The sequence below is a fragment of the Alosa sapidissima genome, chromosome 18 (genome assembly GCF_018492685.1).
Source record: "Alosa sapidissima isolate fAloSap1 chromosome 18, fAloSap1.pri, whole genome shotgun sequence".
NCBI classification, from domain to species: domain Eukaryota; kingdom Metazoa; phylum Chordata; class Actinopteri; order Clupeiformes; family Clupeidae; genus Alosa; species Alosa sapidissima.
In genome coordinates this window covers 24,534,312-24,542,791 of record NC_055974.1, presented here as the reverse complement: position 1 = coordinate 24,542,791, position 8,480 = coordinate 24,534,312, and the positions used below count along the sequence as shown (strand labels likewise).

Sequence of the window (8,480 nt, the reverse complement as noted above, 5' to 3'; positions counted from 1 at the left end):
TGTTCATGTGTGAGTATGTGTATATGCACTTCCTGTTCATGTGTGAGTATGTTATGCACTTCCTGTACATGTGTGAGTATGTTATGCACTTCCTGTTCATGTGTGAGTATGTGTATATGCACTTCCTGTACATATGTGAGTATGTGTATATGCACTTCCTGTTCATGTGTGAGTATGTTATGCACTCCCTGTACATGTGTGAGTATGTGTATATGGACTTCCTGTACATGTGTGAGTATGTGTATATGCACTTCCTGTTCATGTGTGAGTATGTTATGCACTTCCTGTACATGTGTGAGTATGTTACGCACTTCCTGTTCATGTGTGAGTATGTGTATATGCACTTCCTGTTCATGTGTGAGTATGTTATGCACTTCCTGTACATGTGTGAGTATGTTATGCACTTCCTGTTCATGTGTGAGTATGTGTATATGCACTTCCTGTACATGTGTGAGTATGTGTATATGCACTTCCTGTACATGTGTGAACATGTGTATATGCACTTCCCCTCCTGTACCCTAGGCCTTGTGTGTGTGTGGGACAGAGAGAGAGAGACAGTGTGTGTGTGTGTGTGTGTGTGTGTGTGTGTGTGTGTGTGTGTGTGTGTGTGTGTTTGTGTGGTGTGTGTGTGTGTGTGTGTGTGTGTGTGTGTGTGTGTGTTTATGTGTGTGTGTGTGTGTTTGTGTGGTGTGTGTGTGTGTATGGTGTGTGTGTGTGTGTGCCTCCCCTCCTGTGCCCTGAGCTTGCTGCGAGGGCCCAAAAGAAGCAGCACCTCATTTATCAAACTTCTTCCTCCCTTGTCTCCCCTCTCTCCTACCCAACACGTCCCACCTGTGTGTGTGTGTGTGTGTGTGTGTGTGTGTGTGTGTGTGTGTGTGTGTGTGTGTATGGTGTGTGTGTGTGTGTGTGTGTGTGTGTCTCATCTCCAACACGTCCCACCTGTGTGTGTGTGTGTGTGTGTGTGTGTGTGTGTGTGTGTGTATGGTGTGTGTGTGTGTGTGTGTGTGTGTGTGTGTGTGTGTCTCATCTCCAACACGTCCCACCTGTGTGTGTGTGTGTGTGTGTGTGTGTGTGTGTGTGTGTGTGTGTGTGTATGGTGTGTGTGTGTGTGTGTGTGTGTGTGTGTGTGTGTGTCTCATCTCCAACACGTCCCACCTGTTCCAACCCAACTCCTGCTCCCGCGGAGCATTCCCATTAGCAGGCCAAAGCCACCACTGAAAGAAAATGAGGACTCACTGATAGAGCTGTGTGGACTCATCAGAGAGCTAATCGCAGTGGTTTTACCACATTTCTCAAGGAAGTGTCTAGAGGCTGTGTCTCAAACTGCCTACTTGCACACTTTAAATACTTAGGTTAAGTATATAGTGCAGATATTGGGACAATACTAACCATCGGAAAGTGGACACAACTCAAGTAAGCGCTCAGTGCACACTAGCAGTGTACTGAGCAGTGGAAGTATGCGATTTGAGACACAGCCCAGGTGTGGACTTGGCACCGGTGATACTCAAGGATTTGCCGGGCCTTTAGTGGGTCCTTTGAAATTGTTGGAGCATAAAAAAATGCCTGACTTTGTAGCCACTTTTCTGAAAAACATTGCGACGGTTGATGATGGTTGCAGTGTTTTTAGACACTTGTTGCAATGAAATTAGTGAAATGACAGAATGAAGCTAGGGAAACAAGTGAAAACTGCAAAAACTGCGAATTTGTGGGTAACTGATCTAGTGAGACCAAAATCACACTGTCCTGAGTTCTAAGTTCTAAGAACAAAACAAAAACAAAAACAAAAAAATGCTTCATTTATATAAGAGGTTACAGCCTGATAGAGAGAGTAGGTGCTCATGGGAAGTGAGTATGAATATCAATATAATAGGGGATAAAGGGGGCCATGTTGAGGTCGTTTTGTTTTGTTATAAAAGCTTCCTGTTGCCTGTTACTTGTCCTTGTGGAAACGAGCAGTAAAGCTTTTACTCATAGACTGTATATATAGAACGCTTTTACTCGTAGACTATGGGTCTGTTCGAAACGGCAGACAGCTGCCTGATGCCTCCCTCCCTACATAGAGAGCTGTCTATGTTAAACTAAATTAGCTTATTATACGGCTCTTCACAATGCTAGTAGAACGCTCCATTGACTTGAATGGGATTTCCCAACGTTCTACGGTAAAATAAATTCATGTAATTACCGCTGCAAACATAATTACCGCTGTCAATGGCAACGGGTTTTGTGCTTCTGATACGTCTTTCATATCACTATGCAAGGACTTCATTCAAACGTGAAAGCAGACGGTTGATCAGCTGTGTTCTAAAGAATGTTTGATTCAAGTTCAGCAGCGTGTGTTGTTGCGAACTATTTGTTTTTCAGCAAATGCCACGATGAACGGTAACAAATAGGCTAGGCTATGTAGGCTAAAGTCATATCGTGGGGAGTTTATTATTTCGTTTTGGCAAGTAGCCGTATAATAAGCGGGATAATGTATAGAACGCCGGTCATTATGGGAAAATCAGTCTCCGCTGCGCTCCGGGGTCCGGTTTGCCCTGTCGGGACTTATTTTTCCAATAATGACCGGCGTTCTATACATTATCCCTTACTTACGTAAGCTAGCAGGTTAATGGTATAAATTAGTTTTACGGGCGGCAGATATATCAGCCCAGACACAATTAATGGTTACAACAATGATATAATCAGATAGTAAATTGTTTATTTCTCATCTCAAATCTACAAATCTAATAAGATGTCCAAAAAGGCAGCAGTTTCATTGTCTCCGTTTCCGTTCCGTTTCGAACAGACCCTACTGTATATAGAACGCTTTTACTCATAGACAATGTATATAGAAAGCTTTTACTCATAGACTATATATATATAGAATGCTTTTACTCATAGACTATATATATAGATATGGGTATATTTATAGAACACTTTTACTCATAGACTGTATATATTATAGAACGCTTTTACTCATAGACTGTATATAACTGTATATATAAAACGCTTTTACTCATAGACTGTATAGAACACTTTTACTCATAGACTGTATATAACTGTATATATAGAACGCTTTTACTCATAGACTGTATAGAACTGTATATATAGAACGCTTTTACTCATAGACTGTATATAACTGTATATATAAAACACTTTTACTCATAGACTGTATAGAACTGTATATATAGAACGCTTTTACTCATAGACTGTATAGAACTGTATATATAGAACACTTTTACTCATAGACTATAGACTGTATATAACTGTATATATAAAACGCTTTTACTCATAGACTGTATAGAACTGTATATATAAAACGCTTTTACTCATAGACTGTATAGAACTGTATATATAGAACACTTTTACTCATAGACTGTATAGAACTGTATATATAGAACGCTTTTACTCATAGACTGTATAGAACGCTTTTACTCATAGACTGTATATAACTGTATATATAGAACGCTTTTACTCATAGACTGTATAGAACTGTATATATAGAACGCTTTTACTCATAGACTGTATAGAACGCTTTTACTCATAGACTGTATATAACTGTATATATAAAACGCTTTTACTCATAGACTGTATATAACTGTATATATAAAACGCTTTTACTCATAGACTGTATATAACTGTATATATAAAACGCTTTTACTCATAGACTGTATAGAACGCTTTTACTCATAGACTGTATATAACTGTATATATAGAACGCTTTTACTCATAGACTGTATAGAACTGTATATATAGAACGCTTTTACTCATAGACTGTATATAACTGTATATATAAAACGCTTTTACTCATAGACTGTATAGAACTGTATATATAAAACGCTTTTACTCATAGACTGTATAGAACTGTATATATAGAACACTTTTACTCATAGACTATAGACTGTATATAACTGTATATATAAAACGCTTTTACTCATAGACTGTATAGAACTGTATATATAAAACGCTTTTACTCATAGACTGTATAGAACTGTATATATAGAACACTTTTACTCATAGACTGTATAGAACTGTATATATAGAACGCTTTTACTCATAGACTGTATAGAACGCTTTTACTCATAGACTGTATATAACTGTATATATAAAACGCTTTTACTCATAGACTGTATATAACTGTATATATAAAACGCTTTTACTCATAGACTGTATAGAACACTTTTACTCATAGACTGTATATAACTGTATATATAGAACGCTTTTACTCATAGACTGTATAGAACTGTATATATAGAACGCTTTTACTCATAGACTGTATATAACTGTATATATAAAACGCTTTTACTCATAGACTGTATAGAACTGTATATATAGAACGCTTTTACTCATAGACTGTATAGAACTGTATATATAGAACACTTTTACTCATAGACTATAGACTGTATATAACTGTATATATAAAACGCTTTTACTCATAGACTGTATAGAACTGTATATATAGAACGCTTTTACTCATAGACTGTATAGAACTGTGTATATAGAACGCTTTTACTCATAGACTGTATAGAACTGTATATATAGAACGCTTTTACTCATAGACTGTATAGAACGCTTTTACTCATAGACTGTATATAACTGTATATATAAAACGCTTTTACTCATAGACTGTATATAACTGTATATATAAAACGCTTTTACTCATAGACTGTATAGAACGGTTTTACTCATAGACTATATATAACTGTATATATAGAACGGTTTTACTCATAGACTGTATATAACTGTATATATAGAACGGTTTTACTCATAGACTGTATATAACTGTATATATAAAACGCTTTTACTCATAGACTGTATAGAACTGTATATATAGAACGCTTTTACTCATAGACTGTATAGAACTGTATATATAGAACACTTTTACTCATAGACTATAGACTGTATATAACTGTATATATAAAACGCTTTTACTCATAGACTGTATAGAACGGTTTTACTCATAGACTATATATAACTGTATATATAGAACGGTTTTACTCATAGACTGTATATAACTGTATATATAGAACGGTTTTACTCATAGACTGTATATAACTGTATATATAAAACGCTTTTACTCATAGACTGTATAGAACTGTATATATAGAACGCTTTTACTCATAGACTGTATAGAACTGTATATATAGAACACTTTTACTCATAGACTATAGACTGTATATAACTGTATATATAAAACGCTTTTACTCATAGACTGTATAGAACTGTATATATAGAACGCTTTTACTCATAGACTGTATAGAACTGTATATATAGAACGCTTTTACTCATAGACTGTATAGAACGCTTTTACTCATAGACTGTATAGAACTGTATATATAGAACGCTTTTACTCATAGACTGTATAGAACTGTATATATAGAACACTTTTACTCATAGACTATAGACTGTATATAACTGTATATATAAAACGCTTTTACTCATAGACTGTATAGAACTGTATATATAGAACGCTTTTACTCATAGACTGTATAGAACTGTATATATAGAACGCTTTTACTCATAGACTGTATAGAACTGTATATATAGAACGCTTTTACTCATAGACTGTATAGAACTGTATATATAGAACGCTTTTACTGCTGCCTCACTACTTCTTTGTGGCCAGACTCAGGGGCTGCTTGCGTGTTTGATCGCCGATTGTCCATCATCGTTCGTCATAATAGAAATGGTCAATACTCAATGGGGCAGTCAACCGTTACTCCCTTGACTGATGATATGCACGGCATTCGTTTAGTGTAAAGTATTCTACATGTCGGACTGATTCAGTACAGGATAACATGTGATTACATTTGTAACATATAGGATCTCCTATCTGGATCATCAAATGCTGCCATACTGTGTTTGTTGTTGTTGTTGTTGTTATGGTTTATTGTTCATTTATTATTGTTATCATTTATTTGCCCACCTGAGGAGTCGTAGGTGACATCCTGTCATCTGTGGCAGGCGCCGGGCTAGAGCCATAACTCAGCAGTGCACACACTACATCTCTCACTCAGGAGGCGCGCGCGCACACACACACACTCACAGATGAATGGGGGAGTGGAAATGTGTGTGTGTGTAAATACATAAATCCAAAACACATGTATTCACTCCATAAATATGAGTGAATACAGACACAAAATGTCAAGGACATACGTACATTTACACACCAATAACACGCAAACACAGAGACCAGTGTTTCCCATACATTGACTAATCTGTGGCGGGGCGCCACGAAATAAAAATCGGCCGCCACAGATGAATATTCTATGTTTAATTTAATTTAATTTAAATTAAATATAAGGTCAAATCCTTGCATTGCCATTGAGCTGCGCTTTTTACGCACGCAGCCTTTCCTTGCCCCGCCCCGCTCTCTCTCGTAGCCCGCTACCACTCCTCTGCATGTGCATTTAACAAAATATTCACGATTGTTGAAGGATTGTGGTTGCCACATAGAAGAAGCATTGCATAGAAGATGTCTGGCTAAATTGCTATTAAATCCGCTTAGCATTGTGACCATGCTGCGCAAATTTGTTCAAAACTGCTGCATTGAAGTGAACTCTGCTAAGGTCTTATCACAACATAGTAGGCTACATTGAAGAGACTAAACTAAGTTAAGTTATGAAATCAAGCAGTATCTCAAAGCTAACGTTAGAATACTGTTTGGATGTCGAATTTAGCATGCTTAGCCTACTTACAGCTGCTTGTCAATTTCGTTGAAGGGCTCATTTTATTGACTCTGACACTGAATGTTTGCAAAATCCCGATGTAAATGGAAAAGTGTTTTCCAAAATTCAAAAGTGCTTGTCCCAAGGAGAAGTACGAACCTTTATTTTAACTATGTAGAAAACGTTATGAATTGCATCCACACATCAGCAGCCTTTCAACTGTGTTACAATTGCAAGGGTTCCCTCAAACGTCTTAAAGTGACAGGCACTCAATTAGACCTATACACTACCAAGACAATCTTAATCCCCCCCCCCGTTGTCAAAGTCAGCTACCGCCACAAATTGAATCCAATTCTGTGGGAAACACTGCACAGACATACACACACACACACACACACACACACACACACACACACACACACACACACACACTATCTGATGTTGTATACCGACAACATTTAGAGTGTGCTCCTGTGTATTTGTGTGTCAGAGTGAGGGGTAAGCATGTGTGAAGGTGTGTGTGTGAGTGTGTGTGTGTGTGTTGGGTAATAAACCAGATGAAATTACACTGGAGGTGTGTGGTGGTGTGTGGAGCCACGTGTCATATTTCATGGGCGGCCCGCCTAGTAAATGCCCTCTGGACACATCGATGACATATGGGCGCCACGCTTGTGGACGAGAAGGGAAGGGCAGGAGATTTACGACACAATATAGCGCGTGTCTCTCTCTCATACTCTCAAACACATACACACATGTGCTCGCACGTATGCATTCAAGCATACACAGGCAAACATATACCTCCTCCAGGCTTGCTTATGCTGAGAAAGTTCACATCACCTCCCCAAGAACAAGCAGTGACACTATTGGTCTGGGAAAAAAACATAAGAAGCCAGCATAGATACACACACACACACACACTCACACACACACACATTATTGAAAACCTGAATACACACACACATACACACAAACAAACGCAGGCACACAGACAGACAGACAGACACACACACACACACACACACACACACACACACACACACACACACACATAAACACACACACATAAACACACACATAAACACACACACACACACACACAGACACACACAGGTTAGGGAACCTGCAGACACTGCATTGAGAGCACTGTAATTGCTCCCTGTCTTTGCACAAGACTCTCTGCTGGAGAACCCTTCTCTGCTCTGTCTTCCTGCAGAATGCAGAACGGCCGACTCCCTCTAAGTGTGTGTGTGTGTGTGTGTGTGTGTGTGTGTGTGTGTGTGTGTGTGTGTGTGTGAATCAAATTGCATTGGATAGCACTTATGCATGGATAGCCACAAAGGAGAAAGCTTTAAACTCTAAACCAATTACTGTCTCAATCCAGTAGAGTGTGTGTGTGTGTGTGTGTGCGTCTGTGTTTTCATATGTGTGTGTATGCATGTTTGTGCATGTGTGTCTGTGTGTGTGTATGTGTGTGTGTCTGTCTGTGTGTGTTTGTAACCAGCAAAAAGCAGAAGGCAATGCAGGCCTCAACACCCCCCCCCCCCCCCCCCCCCCCCCCCCCCCCACACACACACACACACACACACACACACGTTGTGCAGTGTTCTGGGCTGCTCGAAATGACTTCATCTGAATGCTGTTTTCCCTAATATAATAAAGAACAAATCTGACGGGTCCACTCCACTCACTCGCTCGCTCCCTCTCTCCCTCCCTCCCTCCCTCTCTCTCTCCCTCCCTTACTCTCTCCATCTACCTCTCTTTCTGTCTCCAAACACCCCTTCTCTCTCTCTCTCCCTATCTCTCTCAAATGCCCCTTCTCTCCCTCTCTCTCTC

General features: G+C 39.0%; 1 protein-coding gene across 5 annotated transcripts in view; it reads right to left on the bottom strand.

The window, feature by feature from the left end:
- The window catches only part of nlgn2a (neuroligin 2a), a 114,078-nt gene that overhangs the window by 45,777 nt on the left and 59,821 nt on the right, over positions 1-8,480 (bottom strand). The window lies entirely within an intron of this gene.